This window comes from Ursus arctos, unplaced genomic scaffold (assembly GCF_023065955.2).
Source record: "Ursus arctos isolate Adak ecotype North America unplaced genomic scaffold, UrsArc2.0 scaffold_3, whole genome shotgun sequence".
Classification (NCBI taxonomy): domain Eukaryota; kingdom Metazoa; phylum Chordata; class Mammalia; order Carnivora; family Ursidae; genus Ursus; species Ursus arctos.
In genome coordinates this window covers 81386654-81414108 of record NW_026622985.1, presented here as the reverse complement: position 1 = coordinate 81414108, position 27455 = coordinate 81386654, and the positions used below count along the sequence as shown (strand labels likewise).

General features: G+C 41.0%; 1 long non-coding RNA gene and 1 pseudogene across 6 annotated transcripts in view; one reads left to right on the top strand and one right to left on the bottom strand.

The window, feature by feature from the left end:
• Positions 1 to 27455, top strand: part of LOC125281119 (uncharacterized) — a 225606-nt gene that overhangs the window by 41488 nt on the left and 156663 nt on the right. For all 6 annotated transcript variants that reach the window (XR_008956443.1, XR_007188195.2, XR_007188198.2 and 3 more), the window contains one exon: positions 6938 to 7064. This is a non-coding gene — a long non-coding RNA (uncharacterized LOC125281119). The remainder of the gene's footprint in view (positions 1 to 6937; positions 7065 to 27455) is intronic.
• Positions 21923 to 22796, bottom strand: LOC113265978 (homeobox protein OTX2-like; annotated as a pseudogene).

Sequence of the window (27455 nt, the reverse complement as noted above, 5' to 3'; positions counted from 1 at the left end):
TTCTCCAGACAGCATCCCATCTTTGCCAGTGTGAATTTTGCAATTGATTGGTTTTTTCTTTTGCTTTATCAACCAGGCATTATAGGGCCGAATTTATGGCTTAATTTAAGTAACCCTCAGGCCTGCATACTTGCATGGCCTTTTTCCCTTGTCCGAATTTTTATATTTATAAAATATAATTTTATTATAGTGTCTGGATTTTTATAGGCTGTCTCAAATGTGTTGTGAAAGGAGATGGAATATAAATATAGTCATAAATTAGGAGCCACTTATTACTGAACGTCCGATTGAGGAGTGAAGGAGCTAAAAACAATTGTTGGCCGATGACGATTACAGTTGCAATACCCAGGCATGTAGTCTGGATGGCTTTCCAAAGGAAGGGACTTAGAATGTACACCTGTCATAAAACCAGTTTAATTCACTTTCTAAGACATTTTTAATTCAAAATAATGTTTGAAGAACTCTCTTACTAAACTAATTTGTAAAAATTTCAGGCTTTTTAATATTGCTAGGGAAATTCAACCAAAAGCATATTCGATTCACAAACTGGTGAACTGGGTTTCAACAAAAAAGGTAGAGTGCTGTTTTGTCTCCTTATGGAAACTTTTTTATCTTTTGGGTAGCAGAGAGTTTAATTCTGGGCATTTATTTTGGGCCATTTATACCTTCTCAGTGTAAAAACACCACTGTGTTTTTCTCATTTTTCCATTTTAATCTGGAACTTACAAGCAGGTCAACATTATTTCTTTTCCATTTTACATTTTGCAGCTTTCCTTGCTTCTGAAAACACTTAAGGCAACTTACACATTTTAGGTCAAAAGGCAACATAACTTTTTAAAAAATAAAACCAACCTCGACTAAAAGAAGTTGAGGATTAAGTACTCCCGAGTGTCCACGTTGAGCAAATTTGGGCAATATATTTGATGTTACGTTTTCTACTTGCTCAAGTGAGAAAAAGAAACACAGGATTATATAATTTTCATGTACTGACAACCGGAAGCATATAAACATCTGCAGAAACCAAACATTTCCTGGAACTAAACTCGAGCAGAAATTTATCACGTGAATCTTTGTTTAAAGAACCTGGTGAAAAATATCTTCAACCACAGTTACGTAAAAGGTCCAGGAGTGCAGTTCCCGGGGATCAGGTTCCAGGAGGCAGAGCCTAAGGAGGCCGCGGAGCTGCTGCTCACGAGGTGCGTGTCTTGGCACAGGGCTGGGGGTGCAGGGGGGCTCTGGGAGCACAGAGTCCAGCACCTCTGCTCGAAACCATAGTGAAGGAAGGAGCTTAGAAAATCATGATTGCAGAAAACCATGCTGCCGGGGTGGGTCAGTCGGCTGAGCCTCGGACTCTTGATTTCAGCTCCGGTCATGATCTTGAGGGTTGTGGAATCGAGTCCCACTCTGGGTTCTGTGCTCAGCAGGGGAATCTGCTTGAGAGTCTCTCTCTGCCCCCCCCGCCCTCTCTCTCTCTCTCTCTAAAATAAATAAATCTTAAAAAAAAAGAAAGGAAGGAAGGAAGAAAATCACAATTGCCAGTATGACCATTAGCCTTCTTCCCTAAAATATTAGGTGTTGTCCGTGTGGTCTTTGTGTAGGTGCAGATTTTATTCTGTCTGTCTTCAAGTCCTCTAACAAATACCTGCATTGGAAATATTTTATTTTGTAGATGAGTGTGAAGCTTATTTTAAGCATTGAGGGAAGCAAACAGCATTTTTCATGGAATTTTAAGAGCTGGGTCTGTATTTTTTGCCCACTCCAAAGTCTGGTTCACATCAGAGTGAAGGACAGCAGTGGAATCTTCTTTTCCCCAAGGCGCTTGCGTTCATTAACATGTTTCCATGACAGAGTTATTTAAGACTTCACAACTTATGTGACATGGAAGAAACAAGTTTTACCTGAAATATTTGAGGGTCAAATACAACCAACTATCCATCTTTCCCATGAAGAACCTCAGTATGGTCTTTATAGTGCAGTTTTTTTAAGAAGGTTGTATCCTTTGGACCTACCAGAGTGAGCTCACTGAAAAAACTTTAAAACATTTTAGCCTGTCCTGTAGGTTTAAGGTTGATCTTAATGTGTTTGCCAGATAAAACAGTTTGAATATGGGTGTTATTAGTGGCTCATTTTGGTAAAATCTGACCAGTAATTTCTGTTTCTTAAGGCTGAATCACACTGAGGTAGGTAGGAGGATGTGGTACTGGGATTTAGGGGGGGGCCCTTGAGGGGTTTTGAAATCTGGTGCTACCTTCTATACAAGGCCATTGTAGGGATTACTTGTGATAATGTGGCATACAGTAGGTACTTATTAAATATTAGTTCTTCATTCTCTCATAATATTGGTGATGGCCAAATACTGCAGTTCTCCTAAAATTGTTTTTATACCAGATTGGTATAGATACATATTTTTTAGGCATGTTGGGATCTATCCTGACTTTAACAGTGTTGTTTTACATTGACACGTAAGAAAAGCAGTAATAACATATTGAAAGTGTATAGTTTCTCATTAAATTATAGGTTGTTGGTGATTCAGGAAATAATGCAGATGGTTTTGAATTTCTTGGTGATATGAGAGAAGGTCGAACAGTGTTCAAGAGTAGAGTAATAGTATCAGAATCCAACCTGCTCCAGTTTTATTTGTGAAATTTAGTTCAGCACATAAAAATACTGCACTGATAAAATACTCTTTATGTAGTGTCGGCTAGGATCTCCACTAAGTGGAGACTTGGAGTCTGGGGATGAGAAATGGACGTGTGCTGGTGCAGCCAGTGAGAGTCACGGGACTCTTGGAAGACGGGCTTACTCGTGAAAAGAACCTTGAAATCATTTAACTATAGGCTGAGAAATGCCTTTGGAAGTGTTAAAGCAAGTAGTAGCTGTACCAGAGAAGTTTAAAGAACCACCTTGTGAAAGAAGGCGGCCACAGCTAGCCTCTCAGTCACGGTTCTTCCTATCACCTAGTTCAGGCGTCTGTGAAGCTAGGAGGTCTCCTCGCAGGTACTGCGGCAAATAACATAGTAGCGGGAGCCCAAGAAGAACTCCCATCAAGACGGTGCTCACAGGCAAGGCGTTAATAATAAACGCATATCTCCCCAAAGGACGACACAGTTGGATGGTTGCAGTTTAAGTTGAGGGAATTTGGAATTGATAACTGAGACCCAAATGTCATATTTTAAAATGTTCTACTTAACTCTTAAAGTTGGTAACACATAATGTGTTCATCATGTGGGAAAACTAAAATTTCAGTGAAAAATATGATTAGTGATGAAATTACATGAAGACTGTGTGTGCAAGTTACTCTGCAAAATTTGATCGTAACTGCATGGCCCATGTTCTCTAAGAGCTTTCTGTGAAGAACAGTAGGTCTGGAGATTTAGTTTGGTTGCTTACCCATAATCTTATTTTCAACCATTTATTCAGTAAATACATATTGGTGACAAGGCATTTTCTTGCCACTGGAGGGATACAGTATTGGACGAAACAAAAATTTCTTCCCTTAAGAAGCTTAAAGTGTACAAGGGGAAGAGAAAAAATAGGGGAGGGGAGGGAGGTACCCGGTGGGAGTGATATATATGAATGAATGAATGAATGAATGAATGAATGAATGAATATAAACAAATATAATCAGGGTAGCTGGATATAAAGTTGTAATGGTGGTGTTGAGGTGTTCCATGAAATAGAGTGGCCAGAGAAGGCCTCCCTGACAGGTTGATACTTGGAGTAACGGTCTGCCGTGGGTGAGCAAGAGTGCCATGCAAATGTCTCTGAGGAAGCACGTTCTGGAGAAGAGGGAGCAGCAGACCCTGGCATGAGTGTGTTCACATCCTCAAGGAGCAGCAAAGAAGGCAGTAGGACAAGAGAGGTCTGAACCAGGGAGAGAGTGGCAACGATAAAGCAAGAGAGGTTACTTGGGGCCAGTTATGGATCTTGAAGTCCGCTGTGATGACTTCAACTCTGAATGAGAAGGGAAACTTTTGGTGGGTTTTGAGCAGAGAAGTGACATGATCTTTTTTTAAAATCAGCATGACTCTGAAAAAAATAAATCAAAATGACTCTGGTCTTTTTTTTTTTTTTTAAAGATTTTATTTGTCAGAGAGAAAGAGCACACACAAGCAGGGGGAGTGGCAGGCAGAGGGAGAAGCAGGCACCCCACTGAGCAAGGAGCCTAATGTGGGACTTGATCCCAGGACCCTGGGTCCATGACCTGGGCCAAAGGCAGATGGTTAACTGACTGAGCCCCGCAGGCATCCCTGGCCTTTTGTTTTGAAAACAGTGCAGCGAGGCAAGGAAACAGTGCAGCGAGGCAAGGGAAGAATCAGCTGGGAGGCTTTTGCAGTACTCCAGATGGAAGCAAAGGTGACTCAGGTAGCAGTTCTGGGAGTAGAAGTAGGGAGAAGTAGTTAGAATTTAGATACTTAGATTAATTTCTAAGACCGAGCCAACAGGAATTGCTGATGGATTGGATATGTGGTGCGAGGGAGAGGGAAAAGTCAGGGATGACTTGGAAGATTGAATTACCATTTAGTGAGATGGGGACTCCTGTAGGAGCATCAGTCTTAGTGGGGTGGAACATCAGGAGTTTGGCATGGGTTGATGTTAAGTGTGAAATGTCTGTTAGACATCCAAGAGGAGATGTCAAGTAGGGAGCTGAAAATACTAGCCTTGAGTTAAGGGAAGAGGTTCAGGCTCTTACTGGTGGTATTTAAAGGGCCATGAGACCCATTGAGATGAGCAAGAGGAGGGAGTAGAGATAGAGGTTTGAGAACCGAAAGCCCTGCCCTTGGCGTAATGAGAAGTCTAAGAAGGAATAGCCTGTGAAGGAGGAGAGTCAGGGAGAATGTGGTGTCCTAGAAACCAAGCAGAGAGTGTTTAAAGAAAGTGATCAGCTCTGTTAAATACCGGACAGGTTCGGGAAGACGAGGTCCAGTTAAGATGAAAGTTGACTATTAGATTTAGTAAAAATTGTCTCTTCCAGTCCCCCCCGCCCCCAAGTGGCCTTGAATGAGTTCAGTTAGGCTCTCTCTGGAGATAACAATGCTACCTGCCTTAGGGAGTGGCTGTTTAAAGGATAATTCCTTTTAAGTGCCTGTCTCAGTGCCTGGATAGTTCAAGATGGTTGGATAGTTGAATGGTTGGATAGATACCAACACCTAGCCTAGTTCAGGATGGAGGTCATTGGTGGCTTTAACAAGAGCAGTTTCAGGACAGCAGTGGGGACAAAAGCCTGATTGGATTGGGTTCAAGTGAGGATGGGAGGAAAGAATTGGAGACAACAGATACAGTCAGCTCTTTGAGTATTCCTATAAAATTGGATTAGAGAACATGGGGCCAAGAGAGAGGTCTTTCTCTCTCTCCCTTTCCTTCAGGTTGGGAGGAAGTACAGACTTTGTATGCTGATGAGAATTGTCCTGTGTAGAGGGGGCCATTGATGATGTAGTTGGATTTAGGATTGTGAGGTGTTTTGGTCATAAATCATGAGTTGACTGAAATAACTAGATTGCCCTTTGTCTCCTTACTTTCTCCTTCTCAGTCTTTAATTCATTCATTCACCAAATATTTACCAAAGGTTCACAAGGTGGCAAGGACCGTGCCAGGTGCTGGGTAAGAAGATTGGTAGATTAAGAGGTGAACCAAACAGGAGTGATGTCTACACTCTCATGAAGTTTTTGCCGTCTAGTGGAGATAGGCTTTCTAAAAGCACACAAGTCAGTACAGATTTTCATGAATGCTTTGTAGGAAAAGTACAGAGTATTTTTTGGGAGAGAGGAGTTACCGTGAGGTAACTTAGATTTGGGGGCATTAGGAGTCTTTCAGAGTACTGAGAAGAACGTCCAGAGCAGAGGGATCAGAGAGACACTGGGCAGGGGAGGACCTGCTGCTTTGGAGGGTTTGAGAGGTAGGGAGGCACCACGTCTCCCTGAGCTTTGGAGGTCCTGTTAAGGTTTTGGATTGCATTCAGGGAGCAATGGGAAGCCATTGGGAAGTTGGGAAGTTGAGAAGTGACGTGATGGGATTTGCATTGGGGAAGAAAAGTGTGTGTATGGGGGAGGTGTCCTGGTGAGTGGATTGGAGGCAATGAGTGTGGAAGAAGGAACACCAATTTAGGCAAAAAAGATACTATCTGTAAAATCTTTAGACTGAAATACTTAAAAATTTTGGTATGAAAAAGGTAGAATTGAGCTCTCCAGGTTTCTCAGCAGCTGTAAAAAGAGCATTTCTTGTTGAAAACAACATCTGTACAGAAGAGTCAGATGATGTCTGTGATTTCAGATTATCTAACACAAAATGAAACTTTGAAAAAGACTTTGGCAACTTTGAAAAATTAAAAAAAATAAGACCATGTCAACCTTTTCCCCCCCCAGACACAGTACGAGTGACACACTATTATAGATGGAATCTATTAAGAAAACAGATTGAAGTGCAAGAATATGTGCCAAAAATAATTAATTTGCTAATGATCTTTTAAGTATTCATGTAGTGTAAATAAACCCCTAATTTTTGCTTTAATATAGTGGATGTACATTATTTTTATTTTTTGGACTATTAACCAAATAATAAAGACAGTTTATTAGTTAATAAATATTTCCAAAGTTCCTCTTTTTACTCTTGAAAGTGTCTTCATTTGTGTGGTTAGAGAATGAGGATCTCTACTGGTTGAAGGATCAGACCGGTAAAAGGGTAATCAGGTTATAGTGCAGGATGCATGTATTATTAAACTAAGTTGGGCTTCTCCCAACTTAGTTCTGAAAACAGAGGGCGGTTGTAATCCCAAGTATTGCCAGCTCAGCTCACCCTCACCCCCAGGGGCCGTGAATTAACGTCTTCTGAGCCCTCACTTAAAGAGAAGAGAATGAAAAGGAGAACTGCCTATCTAGACCAGTACACTTGAGAGAGTTCTCTCTTGGTTGTAACTCCCGTTTTTTTCCCCCTCACACAGGCATTTTATTAATGCTTTTGAAGAGTAGAAGATATTTTGCCTTCTGGAGTTTCTCTGACTTGCTGATGGTCTAAGCTCAAAGCTGCCAGTTTAGGGGGGGTGATCAATAACCCCCTGTAACATCTGAGTAAGTAGAGATGCTGCTGTGTGTTGTGTTTAACTGCTGAAGAAAAAAATAAAATTTTGTGACTTTAAAGGTTTTTAAAGTATTATGCATTTTAATTGGATCCTTTAAGTTTTGTTGTTGAATAAGGATGGCAATTATTGTAATTCCGACAAGTGAATATTAATAAGGAATGAGATTCCAGAAGAAATTAATCCCCTGATGATAAAAAAAAGGTCGTGAAAACATTTTCCATGCATAATACTTGAGCTTGTAAGAAACATAGTGAAGACCTAAATGCGTATATTAAAAATTTAAAAGTATTCTCCCTAGTGCTTTGTTTTACTTTTATGTTGTGAAATGCAAAATTATTGGTAAGGCAACTTACGAATTTTAAAAATATGACTGTGTCTATACTGAAATTGTCTTTTAACATAGAATGTATTTTGGTTAACTTGAAATAAATACCGGTTTGTGTTGTGGAAGTAGAATTTTAATAGCTCTCTCTATTAGAAAATAATGATTCTTTTTTTCCTGCTAACGTAGATAAGAACACAGACTCTCTCTGGATTTAACTTTCTTTTTTAATTGAGGAGACTAAGAAAGAAAGGCATACATGCTTTCTAATCAAAACATCTGAATGAAATTTAAAGACTTGAGCCAGTAATCTGATATAAATCATTTCTCAGAATTAAAGCTATTACTCCTCTTGTCATAGCAATTGAAACTGTTTTAACAAAACTAGGAAACCGTGAGGTCGTACCAGGGTCTTGTTTTGAAATACGAAGTTCAAAACGATTAATAAGTATACACATGTTTCCCTTCTATGTTGGGGTTATTTAAATTTGATCTATATCTGTGCTGTCCCATATGGCAGCCACTGGCCACATGTAGCTACTGACATTTAAAATGTGGCTAGCATCACTGGGATGTGTTGTGCATAAAATACACACCACATTCAAAGACTGTGTGAAAAAAAGTCTGTAAAATATTTTATTAATAATTTTTGTGTGAATCACATGTCGAAATGACAATATTTTGGATATATTAGGTTAAATAAATCACTTTAAACATTTCACTTGTTTTCTTTTACATTTTTATGTGACTGCTAGAAAATTCTAAATTACCTGTGGATTACATTATATTTCCAATGGGCAGAAGTAGTCATATGTGATCAGCATTCTTAGTTATCCATTACTCAGCATTCTGTAAGCTTGAACCTTCTGGTGTGTGTATAGATAATTAATTTAAATCTGTATTATTTGGATGATGTGATTCTTTTATTCATCAGATATTTCCTGGTACCTAACATGTGCCAGACAGTATTCTAGGCACCGGCCGTACAGTAGGGAACAAAATAAAACATCCCGGGGCACCTGGGTGGCTCATTCGGTTAAGTGTCTGACTCTTGATTTCAGCTCAGGTCTCGATCTTGGCGTCATGAGTTCAAGCCCCATGCCGGGCTCCATGCTCCATGGATGTGGAGCCTACTTATAAAATGTCCTGCTTTCATGGAGTTAGCATTCTAGTGGAGACTAAAAGCAGACAGACTAAAAACAGATAAGAAAAAAAAATACAGTCTATTAGAAAGCCATAAGTGATTTGGAAACAAGGTAGGGTGTTCAAGGAAAGCCTCACTGAGGAAGGTGAGAGAAAGACCCTGTAGACATTTGGGGGAAGAGTGTTTCAGGCACAGGGAGTAGATACACAAGGACCTTGCGGCAGGAGTGTGCCTGGCTTGATCCAGTGGCAGAAAGAGGTGTGGTGATGGTTTGGAGTGGAGTGAGTGAGGGGGAGAGGAAATGAAAGGTAATGCAAGAACATAGCAGGTGGGCATTTGCAAGGACTTTGGTTCCAGTAAGATGGAGCTCACTTGGTGGGTTTTGAGAAGAGAAGTGACTGGATGCTTCTATGGAAGCTGTTTTGACTAGACTCCTCTGGAGAGGGTGGGAGCATTTGCAAGGGTGGAAGCAGAGAGCCCCAAGGGTACAGCAGTGACCCACGTGAGCGATGGTGGTGCAGAGCCCATAAACAAGGAGTGATGAGAAGGGAGGGAATTCTAGTTACCCGTTACTGTGGAACTGGGTGTGGAAGACGAGAGAGAGAGAGAGAGAGAGGGGGGGGGGGGGGAGACGTGTCACGGATGACTGCATTTGCAGCCTGAACAGCTGAAGGATGGAGTTGCCTCTTGCTGAGACTGGGACGAAGAGATTGACAGGGAGGGGGCTGCTCATTTTGGGACACATGAAGTTTGAGATGCCTCTTTAGACATCTAAATGGAAAGGTCAAGTAGGCAGAGTCTGGAGTTCATTGAGAGGTCCGGCCTGAAGAGGCAAATTGGACATTATAAGCAATTACCATTACTTTAAAGCCCTAAGAAGAGGTGAGGCCACCAAGGGAGTGAGAACAGATGGAAAAGAGGAGAGGGAGCAGACAGTAATATGGGAGCACCGTCCACGCTCAGAGAGGCCCGTCGGCCCCGTGCTGCGTACGAGATGTTCTTGTCTCTGGAAGTCGCACACTGAAGTAGTCAGGAGTGAAGGGCTCCACATCTCTCTCTCCCTTTTGGATGGTCTGGCACAAAGGAAGTATAGAAAAAACTGGAAGGAATATGCGAAAACGTCAGCCGTAGGCCTTTAGACGAGGATGATTCAGGCACGAATACCCGAACACTTTGAACTTTTCTGCAGGTTCGAAGTTTTTTTTTTTTTTTTTTTTTTTAAAGCACCTCTGAAGAGGGACGAATGTGAGGAAGGTGGGCTGCTGTTTTTCACAAGCCTTGCTGAGTGTTTGACTCTACACGCTCCGTACGTGTTTGACTTTGATAAGAATAGAAAACAATAAAATAAGTCAAAGCTAGTAGGGGAAACACGATAACTTTGAGAAATGTTACCTAATAATCAAATCAGTTCTTTGGAAATTAGTACTTTTTAAATATGGCCGCAGAGTCTGAGGGCTGGAATTTACCTTGGAGAACCTCTCAGCCTGCCTCCTCCACTCCAGAGATTAATAAAACGAAATTCAGGGCGATGAAGGGACTCGCACAAGGTCACATGCCCGTGTTGCAGCAGACCCAGGTCTAGAAGCTGCATCTTTGTACTTTGGTGTCAATAATTTAAAAAAGAAAAAAAAAAAGAAAAGGAGGGAGAAGACCTGAGCCAGGGACCACTGCAAGAATTGGAGTCTCAGCACGAGAGCCTGAGGAACAGACGAGACATTGGGATATTCTAGTCACCAAGAGGAGAAAGTGTTCTGAGAATAACCAGCCTTGTCAGATGCTGCTGATGGGTTAGGTAAGACAGGAGCTAAAAATTGATCGTTGGATTTAGCAACGAGGAGGTTATTAGTGAGCTTGGCAAGAGGTTTTACTGAAGTGGTGGAGACAAAAGCCCATATGGAACAGGTTCAAGGGAGAGTTGGAGGAGATGCCTACAAGAGGATGAGTATAGACCCTCTTCTGAGGAACCGTGGATGCAAGAGGGGGTCAGGGAACGGTTTGGTTTCCGTTTTCTAGATGAGAGAAATTACCACATTTCTCCCAATGTGTGTATTAAGAGATTTCAAGATACTTCTGAAGTGACCCACCAGGTTGGTGACACTTAAGACCATCACCTTGTGTCTGTGTGTGTGGGTAGGGTTAGCGTTTCCTTCCCAGGAAGGTTTCCTAGAAAAGTGTTTCGTAGTGTTGTGTATATGTTGTGTGTGTGTGGAGAGGTTGGCATTATGTTAAAGGTCACTTTTGTGTAGTTGTTAGAAAATTTGGCTTCATTTTTTCTTGCTCAGGGAGTGCATTCACATTGCTATGATTACAATTTTTAAGGAAATAAATGTTAAGCCTGTTCTCAACCAAAAGTGTGGAGAAAGCTATTGTTTGGGGGTAATCTCTTCTCCTTACCTTTAAGGTAGTTGCCAAAATGTTGGAAGAAATGGAAGCAAAGACATGCACAAGGTCACAAGACGAGTAACTGGATCTTAGATCTGATTTACTAGCTATGTAGAACACTTAATCCGTGTGTATTTCGGTTCTGACAGGTATAAAGTGAGGACGATATTTGCTCTACCTACTACGTGAGGTTTTCATGGGGATCACATGAGACAGGAGATGAAAAAGCTTTGTCAACTACAAAGCATTCTATAAATATGATGTCCCAGACAAGTTAGACTTGAGAGTTTTGTGACAGTATTTGGAATAATAGGAGAAAAAATTGGATTACAAAATCTGGATTGAGAATACTTATATAATAATACTAATGGAATCTGCAAGGATTTCCTTTCTGCCTGTGTCAAGCTTTGTTAATAACATCACAGAACCCGTCGTCTCTTGGGCCATCGTAGAGTTTTTGTGGCTAAGGGCCACAGCTGAGATCCAAGTAGTCATTCAGTTAATTCCCTAGGAACCTCAAAATTACTGAACATCTGACTGTTTTGGTACTTTCAATGTAATGTTAGTTTGCTGGCACTGTGTGGAAGGGCTCTTAATGGAAAATATTCAGGCTATGATGATAAATTTTATGTCACACTTGGAAAGCAGTTCTGTATTTGATACTTGAAGTGGAATTATAGTCCTACTTTATTTTTTTAAGAGATTATGTTATGGGAGGTTGAGAAATTAAAAATGGATGGCCAAGGTCAGTCCCATTAATGATGATGTGAAGAGTTGGGTGGTTCCTTCTCAATAAAACAAGTATAAAATTGGACAGGATTGACAAAAGCAATCCTTTCTGGGTACTGGAAATAGACTGGGAAAGCAGACAATAAATACGCTGGAACCTTGGATAATCAGAGTGGGAGTTTGTGGCCTTCTTTCCTGGGCCCCTCTCCCGCCTCTTGTCTCACTCGGTGATAACTCCAGTTTTACCAGCTTGTACTTTTTACCAGAAGTGATAGATGCAGTTTGGTGGGGGTTGGCAGTAAAAACCCACAGCTTTGATGGCTGAAAGTGGCGTTCTCGATTCATAATGGACGCAGAAAACTTATAGCTTTGCCGCCTCAGTGTTGCAGTCCTGGTTCGGGGCCACCATCCAGAAGTTTAGCAGGGAGATCCCAGAAACGAGAGAGGCATAGAAGGGCTGACATCAGCTCTCCACACAGTGGTGGCCAGCTCCTCACTTTGCATGCCTAGGGGATCGATACTCAAGAGAACCCAGCAAAAAGCGAAAGTCAAGGGAGTTCCTTGAGAGCTGGGGACAACTCTGAATGCTTTTACGACCCACATGCAACTCCCTCAGTGGTGGGTGGGAAGCCTTACAGGTACAAAGTGTTCACGCACAGCCTCTGCCCAGATCACTATGGCTGACCAGTACTCTGTGCAGACACAAAGGTAACCCATAGGGAACCAGACCAGAGGACAGAAATGCAAATTTTAGAAACTAAGTGGGGGTGCCTCGCTGGCTCACTCGATGGAGTGTGCAACTGTTGATCTCAGGGTTGTGAGTTTGAGCCCCACGTTGGGTGTAGAGATGACTTGAAAAAAATTAAAAAAAAATTAAAGCTAAGTAAAGATAACAGACTACGTTCGTGGAGAGACAGATTCTCAGTTTAAGTATAAGCAGGTTACTAAAAGAACCATCATCTCTTGGAAAACTGAGGTCTGCCAGCTGATGATTGGAGATTAAAATGTGGGGTATCCATACAGTGGAATACTGTTTGGCAGTAAAAAGGAAGAGTGTACTGACACATGCCATAATGTGGATGAACTTTAACATTATGCTAAGTGAGAGAAGAGCATTCCATTTATATGAAATGTCAAGAATAGGCAAAACCATTCATAATAGCATCAAAAAGACCAAAATACATAGGACTAAATTTAATGAGAAGTTTACTAAGAGAAGGATAGTAAGAATACCCAATTAAGTAGGAATATCGTTATTAGTTGTCTTTCACAGAATTTAATGAGCAGTGATAGCTGTATTTCCCTAGCACGTGAACATTGGTCTTACGTTTAATGCCCGTGTTTATAGGTTGGAAGGCAACATAGTTAATGTGGTAGTTTCCCCCAAATTATCTATAGATTCAACAAAGTTGTTGTCAAAATTCCAGAAAGAATTTTTTGAAAAGTATTTATAGAAAAAACAGAGTCTAAAATTCATATGGAAATGCAGAGAATCTAGGATAATCAAAATAACTTTAAAAAAGAAGTAAGGGGGCTTGTACTTTAAAAAAGAAGAAGTTGCTTTCAAAACTTACCCTGAAGCTACAGTAATAAAGACAGTGTGTGGTGTTTGCATAGGGATGGACACAGAGATCAGTGGAATGGAATATCCAGAACCAGACACATACCCTGTGTGATCCACTACTTTCCCTTTTCTTTTTCTTTCTTTCTTTTCTTTTTTTAAGATTTATTTATTTATGAGAGTGAGAGAGTGAGTGCCTGAGCGTGTGGGGGGAGGGGCAGAGGGAGAGAATCTGCAAGCAGATTCCCTGCTGAGCTTGGAACCCCATGTGGGGCTCGATCTCAGGACCCTGAGATCATGACCTGAGCCAAAATCAGGAGTCGGAAGCTTAACTGACTGAGCCGCCAGGTGCCCTGCTCCGCGTCCCCCACCCCGCTACTACTTTTCAATAGAGGTGCTGATGTGATTGAGCAGGGACGACATAGCCCTTTCAGCAAACAGTTGTGCCACAGGTGGATACCCACATGAACTAAACTGAGCCCTGATCTTTACCTTACAACATACACAAAAATGAACTTAAAGTGGATCATAGGAAATGTAAAGAAGAAAACACAGCAAGAAGTTGTCGTGTCTTGAGTTACATAAAGACTTAGCAAATAAGATATAAAAAGCATCAAGTATATAAAAAGAAAAAAAGGATAAACTGGACTTCCTCAAAATTAAAGTTTTGCTTTTCAGAAGACACCACTGTTAAAATGAGAAGTCAGGCCACAAACGGACAGAAAATATTTACAAAACAGATGTCTGATAAGGGATTTGTATCTCGAAAATACATAAAGAACTTTCTTAAAACTCAGTCATAAGATTAATTACTAACTTAATCATAATTTTAAAATGTGTGAAAGATTTGGATAGATATTTCATAAGAGAAGGTACATGAATGGTAAATACACACATGAAAAAATTTTCAACATCATTAATCATTAGGGAAGTGCAAATTAGACCCATAATAAGATATTGCTATACACCCACTCTAATGGCTAAAATTAAAAAGACTGCCATGTGTTGGCAAGGATGCAAAAAAAAAAAAAAAAACACACACACAACAGGAAGCTCACACATTGCTGGTGGGAATGTAAAATGGATGGTACAGGCAGGCATTGTTGGGAAACAGTTTGTTAAAAAGTTCAGCGTACACTTAATATACGACCCAGCAGGTGCCTCCCCAGCTAGGCACTCAGGAGAAGTAACGGCATATATCTAGACAAAAACTTATATACAATGTTCATGACAGCTTTATCTGTGATTGTCAAAAACTGGAAATTGTGTGTAAATGCCCGTCAGCAGATGAATGGATAAGCAAATTGGCATAGCCGTATAATGCAGTGCTACTCAGTGATGAAAAGGCATGGACTGTTGATACATACAGACAGCATATATGAATCTCAAAGTAATTATTCTGCATGAGTAAAGCTGGCACCTCCCCCCGCCCCACAAGTACCAGTACTGTCTGATTCCATTTAGGTGAATTTCTACAAAATGCACACTAATTGATAATGACAGAGCAGATCATTGGTTGCAGATCAATGGCTGGCTTAGGGGAGGAAGGAGAAAAGGATTCTAAAGGGAGAGGGGCACATGAAACATCAGAGGTGATTATGGATTCATTATCTTGATTATGCACAGTAGTTTCTGGGTGTATACATATGTCAAGATTTATCAAATTGTACATTTCACATATGTGCAGTTTATTATATATGAATTACCCCTGGGTCATAAAAATTGTGCCCATTTGAAAACCAAAGGAATGTTCATAGCAGCATTATTCGTAATAGACAAAAACTGGAAACAGTTTAGTTCATCCACAGGTGAACAGATAAGCAAAATGTGTTGTGTTCATACAATGGAGTATTATTTAGCCATGAAAAAGAACGAAGCCCTAATTAATTCATGCTACCGATACATGCTACGACTTGGTTAAGCCTCAAAAACTTTATGCCAAGTGAAAGAAACCAGAAACAAAGGACTGTGTATTGTATGCTACCATTTATATGAAAATTTTAGGGAAGGCAAAGCCTAGGTGAGATTAGCAGTTGCCTGGGGCCCGAAGTGGGAGCAGAGACTGGCCGTAAAGCAGTACAAGGGAACTGTTGGGGTGATGGAACCATTCTTGGTGATAGTTGTGCAGCTGTAGAAATTTACCAAAGCATAGCTAATTGTACACTTAAAATGGATGACTTCCATGGCATGTAGATTATACCTCAATGAAGCCGTTAAAGAAGTGAGTAGCCACTCAAAAAATTAAATTCTCATTAAGATGACCATTCAAGAAATTGGACTAGGTGGCTGATTCCATTGTAATATATTGCTTTGGAATACTTTGGTGAGACCTGTTAGATTCATGCCCTATATCAAGTGCTCTTTGGATTCTGATTGTGAAACAAATCATTATTAGTTGTCTTTCACAGAGTTCAGCGACCAGTAACAGCTGTATTTCCCTAGCACATGAACACTGGCTTTATGTTTAATAACTGTCAACACCCACCCCCACCCCCCCGCCACTGGAAGAAATGGTAGTTTCTTAGATTAATATTCTGTTCTTGTAAAGTAGTTCCAGTGTGTGGTGGTAGGGAATCAGGAAGGAAATTGATGGCAGCCTAACACCTTTGCACGTTTTAGATACAGAAGGGCACACCCTTTTAAGTGAAGGGCACACTCTTCTAAGTGTTGGGTGTCTACCCACCTGTCCCCCGCCCCATGTATGGGGAGATACCAGGTACTCTGGGCATAAGATCCTTTGGGGATGGGGATGGGGATATAGATTGCAAGCAAGAGAAGTCCTTCCGGAGCACTTTTCTGGCTGGGCCTGGCCATATTCTGCACCACACGAGGGATCAGTCTTTCCGGGGCTGTGACTTCTTGCCTTCACCTCCTGCACATCTTCATAGATAAAACAGGAAATTGAATTTTACTTCTTTAGGTCAAAGAGCATCTCTTTCTGGTCGAAAGTTGCCGAATTTTGATGAAACATTTGCAACAACCCTGGAACGTTTTGCCCATGATTCTGCCTCATTCTATGCAAATTGAAAAATTTATTTTGGAAACAACCAAGGCTTTGACTGCAAATCGTTAATTCATTTTCCCAAATAAAGTACCAGCTATTTAACCAAATTCTACTTTACCTCCTTTTCCCTCCCCCCAGGTAAACCCTTTATTCCGCAAAGATATATGGGACACTCATATTAGTCAGGCACTCTGAAGATAAGATTACCTGCAAAGATAACAGAAGTATGGGGGTGGGGTAGAGGTGGGGGCTGATGCTAACCTGCCTCAGGAGGGATGAGGGGCATTTACAGAGAGGGGCTGGGAAGGCTCTGGAGAAGGGAACGTGGAGAGCTGAGTTTTGAAGGGTAAATTGGACTTGGCTCTTATCCAGGTGGGGGGGGAGTTTGCTGGAGCCTTGAACGCTGTGGCATTGACTTGAAAGGAAAGAAGGGTGAAGAGATTCAGTGACTGGGGTGACCTAACTTTTGACTTTGTGACTAGCCGAATTTGAAGGATACAGAAGAAAAAAGGAGTCAGGGATTAGTTCAGCTTTCGCCCTTCACCATCTCAGCAGGTGGTGGTATCCATCCTCGAGGGGGGAATGCAAGACCCCCAGGGGTTGTATTTGTTTTGCTTGTTGATTTGGGAAAACGAGAATTCACTTTGGAGGTTTTGTCCGAGGAATGCAGCTGTTCGCAGATTACTTGACTGAACTTTATTTTATTTTATTTATTTATTTTTTTAAAAGATTTTATTTATTTATTTGACAGAGATAGAGACAGCCAGCGAGAGAGGGAACACAAGCAGGGGGAGTGGGAGAGGAAGAAGCAGGCTCCCAGCAGAGGAGCCTGATGTGGGACTCGATCCCACGACACCGGGATCACGCCCTGAGCCAAAGGCAGATGCTTAACGACTGCGCCACCCAGGCGCCCCTTGACTGAACTTTAAAGATGATGCTCTGACCCATTGTCCAGCTTTGGCAGGACACACCTGAAGGATTGGGGAGGGAAGAAAACTGACATGGTCTTGGCTGGCTGTGTGTGTGTGCAGTACCACGGGCTATAGTCTGTCTCACGGTTGTAGGTAGAATCATTCTCTGAAAAACAGGGTAATTACAGAGTGCGCAAATCCTTGCCCATGAAAACCTATCACATTTAAAAATTTAGTTTTTCCTCTCATCTCTGTATTTTTATCATTTATAAGGTATACTCTTTGTACTACTTTCATATAAAGAAGATGAAAATGGGTAAACTTGAGAAAAGACCGCTCAGTCTTTTATGTGTATCAGCTCGTTTTAACTGTTAAAACAACCTTGTAAAGGAGGTACTTTTAATCATATTAATTCATGTTAAAGATTCATAGTAAAGGGATTTAGAATTCAATTTTTTGACATGTCATTAACACAGAATATAAATTCTTATTCATGTCCATTGACTGTAGCATGTAAACAAGGATGACAGTTTATTATTTTAGAAATTCTACATATTTCTGCCTTGTCCTTATTTGAAAGAAGTAGATTCATGATACACAAAATAATACCTTATTTTATACTTTTTGAGAAGATTGAAGAATAATTTGGAAAACAACTCCTTTCTCATGAAGAATTTTGCCCATTATTTGCTTTTCTGTTTTTTAAAAGATGATCATGAATATACATTAAACCAAAGATACTATGTAAACAGTTGCTTTGAAACCACATCAAAGCACAAGTTAAAATTAGGTTCTACCTATTACTTTAGACTTATGATGTGGTCAGATCCCGCTTTAAGTATATTCTTGGTTGAAATACCTTGAGGGAGTCAGTTGCTGGACCTCAGGCTGTTGCCTTGTCTATAAAATGAGGACATTGAAATACCTCTTCCAATGATAGAAAAAGAACTTCTTGGCTTAAGTGCCTGTGTACGCAGGCAGTTCCCTTTTGTACCACAAGAGGGAGTTCCTGTGTTGTTGCTAACCTGGGGCGAGCTCTGAATGCCTTTCTAAAATGTGGTTGGAAAGTTCGGAATGAGTGGATTGCTGGGAAAATGTGAAAGGCAAAGATTGTTTTGACAGTGTCACGGGAAGGAGGTACTCAAAACACAGTGATGAAAAGGAAGGGATTGAATTTTAAGATACGAAAGCTTTTGCTGACACACATCATTACAGATTTCCATTCCCAGTCAACAACCCTTCTTCTTTGCCTGTATCTGAGAATTTTGATTTATTTATTTTGTTTCCCTCCTTCTTTGCAGCTGTGTCTAAAAATCTTTTGTATCAAACAAAGATAGAACCTGAATTTTAGTTTCTCAGTAGCGGTCCTGAACAATATTGGTTAAAGATAAATTGGATTGTTTGTGCTTGATGCCTTGGACATGTACAAAATCTGTTGGTCTTCAATTAGTAAATTAGAAAAATTTGAATTTTTTCATCCTCCCGTTCTCCCTCCATACATTTTTTTCTTTGTTTATGCTTCTGAATTCTTTTATGTGATGTTTTGCTGTCATACATAGCTCAGAAGGTTGGCTGTGGACAAGGAAAAACATTGTTCTGTGGATGAACCCTAGGGACATGGAAGTAATTACATTATACAGTGAAATTTAAAAATTTGAAACCAAGATCAAAGCCAAACAAAAAGAGCGAAGTTGGCAATCGTGGAATTATTCCAGTAAATTTAGGGCAATATTCAGTTTTATCTCAACTGGGTGCATATTTCATGTGAATGTTGATTTTTTATTTAAATTACCCCTTTATAGTAAAGGCAGTCCCTTTGCACATCATTTTTTAAGTAACAGTAATTACACTGTTAATGCTTTTTGTATTGGAAAATGTTCTGAGTTTAGAAAAACAACAACCGTAGGCATCTCGTTATACCGAACCCTACTTTTAGAATTCTCTGGGGGTTGTTTCTAGTAATAAACTTGTCCAAGTTCGGGGTCAGACTGCCCTGGTTCAAGTTAAGGCACCACTGTGTTTGAAACTTGACAAAAGCAGAGTTATCCCTATAATTTCATTTTCACTTGCATGAAATCTAGTAATTTCTTGAGCAGGAGAAACAGAAGTGGAATTACTATAGGAGTTATGCTCCATTTTATCCGTTTAGCAGCCAATTTAATATGATGGTTGCTGGGACACTATAAGGACTTACAAACTTGTAAATACTTTTGAGATTGCGACATCCCAAAAAGAAAGAATATAAAAGAAGAAAGGGCTCTGTAGCTCTATTTTCTTTGCTTCTACTGCAGAATTTGTTCTTGTTTCTAAAACGTGGGCACACCCATGGTAATCTGTTGTTCATATGACTGTCATCCATCTTGTTTTGGTAAAAGGAAGGTAGAGAACAGTTGATACAGGGGCAAGCTTTTTTCCTTTTCTTTTAAAGTTACTTTTAAAAAATATAGAATACTTGAGGCATACAAAGAAAGCATAAGGAATATTAAAGAATCAAAGTGTTATGTGGTTATTAAAACATTATGTGCATTCTTCCACAAGCCTGACCGTCTCTCTGCTAGGTGTCGCATCCTGAATTTGGTGTTTCTTCTTCTCATGCATGTTTTTACACGGTACTAAATACAAATGTATTCCTAAACATAAATGGAATTGCAGTCCATGTTTTTTACCCTCTTAATCAGTTTCTGGATGTACAGTACATTATTGTTCACTGTAAGCACAATGTGGTAGAAATTTCCGTCTAGCACCCCTGAAACTTTATACCCACTGAACAGCGGCTTCTCATTTCCCCTAGTAACCCTCATTCTTCTTTGAGCTTTTATGAGTTTGACTTTTTGGGATACTTCATATACATGGACATTGTGCAGTATTCATCCCTCTGTGATGGGCTCCTTTCACTCAGCATAATGTCCTCAGGGTCCTTCCATGTTACAGCAGGATTTCTTCCTTTTTTAAAAGCTAATTAATACTCCATTGTATGTATGTATCACATTTTCTTTATTCATTTGTCTATTGATGGACATTTAGATTGTTTCCAGCTCTCTGCTGCTGTGAACCATGCTGCAGTGAACGTGAAAGTGCACGTTATCTCTTTGAAATCCTGATACCCTATGTTTTAGATAAATATCCAGAGGTGGGATTGCTGGATCATAGGGTAGTTCTATTTTTAATATTTTAAGGAACCTCGCTACTGTTCTCCATAGTAGCTGAACCATTTTAGATTCCCAACAGCAGTGCCCAGGGGTTCTTGTTTTTTCACATCCTCACCACCACTTGTTATTTTTTTGTTCTTTTTAAAAAAGATTTCATTTTATTGTTTGATTCTTTTAAAGTAATCTCTCCACCCAGCATGGATGTTGAACTCCCAACCCCGAGGTAAGGGTTGCATGCTCCACTGAGTGAGCCACCCAGCTGCCCCTGTGGGGTTTTTTCCTTCCTTTCTTTCTTTCTTTCTTTCTTTTTTTTTTTTTTTTTATAATAGCCATTTTAACAGGTGTGAGGTGATATCTCATTGTGGTTTAATTTGCATTTCCCTGATGATTAGAGATGCTGAGCATCTTTTTATAATACCTGTTGGCCATTCGTATGTCTTCTTTGGAGAAATTTCTGTGTCTTTTGCCCATTTTTAATAATGTCTATCTATCTTAATCTGTATTTGCTGTTGAGTTGTAGAGGTCTTTATATCTGTGGATATTAACTTCTTACCCCATATGTGGTTTGCACATATTTTCTCCCATTCTCTAGGTTTCCTTTCTACTCTGTGGATTGTGTTCCTTGCTGTGCAAAATCTTTTTAGTTTTTGGAGTCCCACTTGTCTGTTTTTGCTTTTGTTGCAAGACCAGTGTCATGAAGCTTTTCCCCTATTTGGGGGTGGGGGGTGGGTGCTAGAACCATTTTAATATAATTGTACCTGTCTGCCATATCCAGGAAGACAGGGGTTTATGCATATATAACTTTTCCGGTTAACATCTGTAAGCATACGTGACAGTGATCTCAATTTATAAATTCATCAGGGTCAGAACAATTGACCATTGTCTCTTTACTGCTGGGCTTAGGGCAGTAAATGACAGAGACATTAATGTCCTCTTGGCTCACCTCCAGCCAAAGGTAATCTTTTTAGATAAGTACTCAGTTGCTCCGAATTTTGCTTAGAATTATAACCTGTTCAGTCACAGAAGAACCCCTGCAGAGGTGGAGGTCAAGGTTGCATACAGTAACAAGAGATCACAGTTTTCAAGTCTGTGAAACCCACAGATCAGCATTTCTGTCAAACACACACTGATTACCTCTTAAACTGCATGTGGACTCCATTAGAACGCGATTTTTAAAATAGTGCATCTAGGACAATCCGTCACCCAATTCACACAGCCCTGAGAAGTTGTTCAGTGCCAGCTACCACTTGGTCATGAAACATGGGTGAGCTTGAGGCTCTGTCCGTTCCTAAGATTCAACCACAGATTGGAGAAAGCATCGGAACACCTCTACTCCCTCCTTTCCCTCACAATTTAGTTTGGGGGTGTTGGGTTGCGCATGGCTGGAATGCTTTTGATCACTTTGCAAGTCAGGAAAGCCAATGATCTACAACTGCGCCAGGATCGCGAGTAGACTGGTTTGTCCATTTCAGGCTGCTGGTTGGGAAGCCCCTCTAAGGGCCTTCATCCTTCCTTCTGTGACTCCTGAAACGTTGATCAGAAGGTGAGTCTGAGCACCATCCCATCGAACTCTTCGAACTAACGTGTGGCTGGAACTGGAACTGGAACGTCCAGCCCGGTGTATTTAAACATCACCTACAAAATGGGGTTCTACAGGTCTTCACAAAACCTGGAATTTCCATGAGGATGCCTGGGCTTTATAATCCAAGCAGTCAACATTGAAGTTAAGCTTCCAGGAAGCAGCTTAGTCCTTAAAATCCAAGCGATCAGTGGTTGAGTTAAAACGCACCCTTGAGGCTCCACATCCCTGGGCAGAATGAGAAGCTAAGGACTCGTTGAGACGGCTGGTGACTGCATTGGGACCCGTGGGGCTGAATGTGGCCCCTGGTCCAGGAAGCTGGTGACGCATAGGGGTCAGATAAGATCCACGGTCCATGCGCCCAAAGTAGGACACTGAGCAGCGTATCCTTGACTGTAAACTGAAGCCTGAGTATGGGTCACAGGGTAGGGCCTCCGTATGCAGGAAGAGGAGGCGGACGAGGGATCTGACAGTGGGGAGACAGAATTTGGAGTCCAGATAGACCTAGGAGCCCTGCTGCTGGAAATGGCTGGGACCGACGTGCTAGGGAAGGGAGTTAATTGGCCACTGGTTCCCCTCTGTGAACTCACTTCCTGAGCTGGAGAGGTCTTCTTTTTGGCAAGTCTGACTTTGTTTTGACCTCTGTCTGTTGTCTGCTTGATGGTGGCACTTAGCCCTTTGATTCTTAAACCATACCTGCGCCCCGGACCCCCGGGCAAGTTGGTTTTCAGCACCACCTCTTCTGCATGATGTCTGGGGACCAGGTCTTAGCAAACAGTGCTTCAAGCACATCTAGTTGCGCCTGGGTGAACATCGTCCTCTCTTGGCACAACCTGGGGGGGAGGTGGGTGGTGGCCAAGTAGCCCCCTGAGGAGCGGCCCCAAGTGATCAGACTCAGCCCATTGACTGCGTGAGGCAGTTGCTTGAGATGAGCCATCATGCCAGGGTTATTGGGAGGTGCACTGTTGGCCCAGATCAGGGGTACCCAGCTGCAAGGTCACACTTCTCCCGGGGTGGACAGGCTCTGGGGCCTTGGTGGGTGGTTTGGAGTGCAGGAGCTAAGGGCAGGACAGACAGACAGAGGTTCTGTTTCACGCCTCCTCTTCCTGCTTTTCTTCTAGGAGTGGTTCAGCTCCAGGCCTTAGGTTTGTCTCTAATCCATTTTGAGTTGACTTTTGTGTGTGTGGTGTAAGATAAGGGTCCAGTTTCCTTCTTTTGCGTGAGGAGATCCAGTTTTCCCAAGGTTATTTATTGAAGACGTTGTCTTTCCCCTTTGTGTCCTTTTACTCTTGGCACCCTCACTGAAGATCAGTTGACCGTAAATATGTGGGTGTACTTCTGGGCTCTCTCTTCTGTTCCCTTGGTCTACATGTGTGTCTTAATGCCAGCACCAGTTTGAAAAGAATTTGCTTTACTACTTTATTTTTTATTTATTTTTTTAAAAGATTTTTTATTTATTCATTTGACAGAGAGAGAGAGAGACAGCTGGTGAGAGAGGGAACACAGGCAGGGGGAGTGGGAGAGGAAGAAGCAGGCTCCCAGCAGAGGAGCCTGATGCGGGGCTTGGTCCCAGGATACTGGGATCCCACCCTGAGCCGAAGGCAGATGCTTAGCCTGAGCCACCCAGGCGCCCCTGCTTTACTACTTTAAATATTTGGTAGAATCAGTGAAGCTATTTGTCCTGGGCTTTTCTTTGTTGGGAAGCTTTGAATTATTGATTCATCCTCCTTACAAGTTCTAGATCTGTTCAAATTTTCTATTTCTTCTTAATTCAGGCTTGGTAGATTGTGTATTTCTAGGATTTTTCCCATTTCTTCTAGGTTGTCCAATTTGTTGTATAGTTCACAGTAGTCTTTTATGATCCGTTTTTTATTTCTGTGGCATCAGTAATGTCTCTTCTTTTATTTCTGATTTTATTTATTTGAGCCTTCTTTTTTTTTTCTTAGTCTAGCTAAAGGCTTGTCAACTTTGTTGCTCTTCAAAACAACTCTTAGTTGTGTTATTTCCTATTTGTCTACTCTTTTATTTATGCTCTAATCTTGCTTTGGGCTTAGTTTGCTCTTTTCCTAGTTTCTTGAATATAAAGTCAGCTTATTTATTTGGGATCTTACCTCTTTCTTAAGGTGGGTCTCCATCACTATGAACCTGCCATCTGAGGTTTGCTTCTTTTTTTTTTTTTTTTTTTTTAAGATTTTATTTATTTATTTATTTGACAGAGATAGAGACAGCCAGCGAGAGAGGGAACACAAGCAGGGGGAGTGGGAGAGGAAGAAGCAGGCTCCCAGCAGAGGAGCCTGATGTGGGGCTCGATCCCATAATGCTGGGATCACGCCCTGAGCCGAAGGCAAGGCAGCCGCTCAACCGCTGTGCCACCCAGGCGCCCCCTGAGGTTTGCTTCTGTTGCATCCCATAAGTTTTAGTATGTTGTGTTTTCATTTTTGTTTTTTCTCAAGGTATTTTCTAATTTCCCTTTTCATTTCATCTGTGATCCATTGGTTGTTCAGGAGCATATTACTTAATTTTCACAGGCTTGTGAATTTTCCAGTTTTCCTTCTGCTTTTGATTTCTGGTTTCATTCCACTGTGGTCAGAAAATATACTTGGTATGATTTCCGCCTTCCTAAATTTGTGTGGTACATGTTTTCAAACAAGATATAAATTGTATCTGTTGAAAGCAAGTAGAGTTCCAAGGAAAGCAGACTCTGTAGAAGGAGATTAACATGCGGGAAGTTTACTAAGGACATTTTAGGATTAACACCCGTGAAAGAGGTGGAAGCAGGATGGGGTGGAGAGAGAGACTGGGCCGCAGTGCAGTCACAAGGAAGGCCTCAGCACATCCTGAGGGGAGCACGGGAGGAGGGATCGCCCTTCAGAATTGTCCCAGGTTTGAGTGAGGGGCCATGCATGGAGCAGTAACTGGATGCAGGCTGCCCCTGGAGAGGGGACATCACTTGGGTGAGGTGACCCTTCTCAGCTGAGAGCTGTCAGCCGGCCGCACTCCCAGTAGCTGGAGGAGGAAACCCGGCAGCGCTAAAGGAGTGTTCACTACAGTGTATGTTGTATGTACTGGACTTGCCTTTTTGGCCCAGTGTTATGTTTTTGAGATTTGCTCATATTAATGTCTATAGCTGTAGTCACTCGTTTTATTGTCTTAATAGTATTCAGTGTTTTAAATACCTCACAATTTTTTTTAGAAACTCATTTATTTGAAAGAGAGCAGGAGCATGGGTGGGGGGAGGGCAGAGGGAGAGGGAGAGAGAGAATCTTAGGCAGATTCCCCACTGAGCCCAGCGTGGGGCTCGATCTCATGACCCTGAGATCATGACTTGAGCTGAAACCAAGAGTCGGATGCTCAACCAACTGAGCCACCCAGGTGCTCCTAAATTCACAATTTTTAGACACATTTCCCTATTGACGTATGTTGAAGTGTTGTAATTTTTCGCTATTGAAAAAAATGTGGCTGTGAACATTATCTCCTTAGTGCATGCACTTCGTGGTTTATATAACCAGAAAACTGGTTGTAAAAACCAGTAACTCCTGGGTCCTAAGATATGGACAACTTCAAATTTAGTAACTACAGTATAATGAAGTTGCTCTCTAAAGTGGTTGTACCTTGCTTTATACCTTCAGAACACTTGTCATTGTCAGACTGATTCTGCCCGTTTCATGGGTATGAAGTGATATCTCATTGTGGTTTTAATTAGAATTTTGTTGAATTCTGGTGAGATTGAGAATTTACGTGTTTGTTCACTCCTTGGGTTTCTGCTGTGAAGTGTGTATTCCAATTACATGCCCATTTTCCTATTGGTGTTTTTTTTTTTAAGTTAATCTGTAGGCAGTCTTTATATATTTTCCTTATTCATTCTTTGTTGTCTGTATGTGTACAAATATCTTCTCCTGGTTTGGGGCTTGATTATTCACTCTTAAAATAATATTTTTTGCTGAATAGGAGCTTCCCTTTAACACAGTCACATTTAATCAGTTCTTTTTGCATGGCATCATGTCTTTGTGTCTTATTTTTAAAATTCTTCCTCAGGCTAGGTCATGTAAAAATATTCTCTGTTTTCAACTGAAAGTTCTAAAGTTTTGCTTTGCACAGTCTCACCTGCAGTCCATCTACAGTGGAGCTGTGGGTATATTGTGGGGAGCAGAAACCTCATTTTACTTTTCTCTGGACAGCCAGTTTGCCTCGCAGCCCTTCCTAACATGCATCTTTGCCACCTGGTGATTCGGTCAGTCCTGTCATATTGTTTCCATCGATGAAGACCTTCTGGGGCTCTCTTGTTGCTCCGGTCTGCTTCTTTTTTTCCTGCTCCAATTTCACACTGTCTTTATTTTCTTTATTTCTTGGTGGTGTCTTGTTGTCTGGTAGAGCAAATCCTCCCTTCTTGCTCTTCTTTAAAATGGTCCCTGCTTGTTGTCTTCTGCTCTCCCATATGCACTTTCGAGTTCCGTTCCATGAAATACCTTCCTTTGATTGAGTTCATGCATTGAATTTATAGATTAATTTGAGGAGAATTGACATCCCTGTCGAACACTAGATGTTTCCTGTCGATGTCTTACTTAATATCTGTATGTAGGTCTTCTTATTGTATACAATATTTTTATAACTTACCTTTCTACTAAATACTGACACTTTCATGTTAATAAATAAATATCTTCACTAACAATTTAATGACTACATAACAGTCCATTCCTTGGCTAGACAGTCATTTATTTAACGGTGCCCCTATTGACATTTAGACGAACATATTTCACAGTGATTATTCTAGAACTCCGTCTTTCCCATCACAAAATTATACATGCAGCTATGTTTTATTCTAGTAATGCTAGGATATTCTGTGTAATTAGATAGTTATCTGAGATGTATTCCAGTGTAAGATATGAGAAAGATATTTTCTCCCCATGTGGTTAACCAGTTTTTGCATACTTTGTCCTTTTGGTTTGACTGACCTAGCCTGTTTTGTTTCACCATCCAGCAGCCATCAACAGTACATTTGATAAATGTTTGAAAAAGTGAACCAATTTTTAATATTTGTTTTATTTTCAGATGTGTTATTCTTTTCCACTGATCTATCAATTCTGAACCTGTACCACACAGTTTGAATTATGGTAGAGCCAGTAGAACAGGGCCCCCTTCATCATCATCATTATTATCATCATCATCATCATCATCATTGTTCTTATTACTATTTTTCAGATTTTCCTGGACAATTCCTGCATTATTTTTCTTTCACGTGAACTTTAAGATTTTTTGTTAAGATTTTATTTATTTATTTGAGAGAGACAGGTCACATGCCCATGCACAGGGGAAGGGCATAGGGAGAGGGAGAATCTGAAGCCGACTCCCTGCTGAGTGGAGTGCCCATCATGGGGCTCGATCCCACGCCCCTGAGATCATGACCTGAGCCGAAGTCAAGAGGTGGACACTTAACTGACTGAGCCACCCAGGCGCCCCCACATGTTCGTCACTGTTCCTTTAAAACTGTTATAATTTTGATTGACAGTATTTTAGTTTTCTGAAAAATTTTAAAGGCATTTATATTTAAATTTTCTGGCCTAATAAGTACTGCATATTCATCTAGTTTGCAAATTCTGGA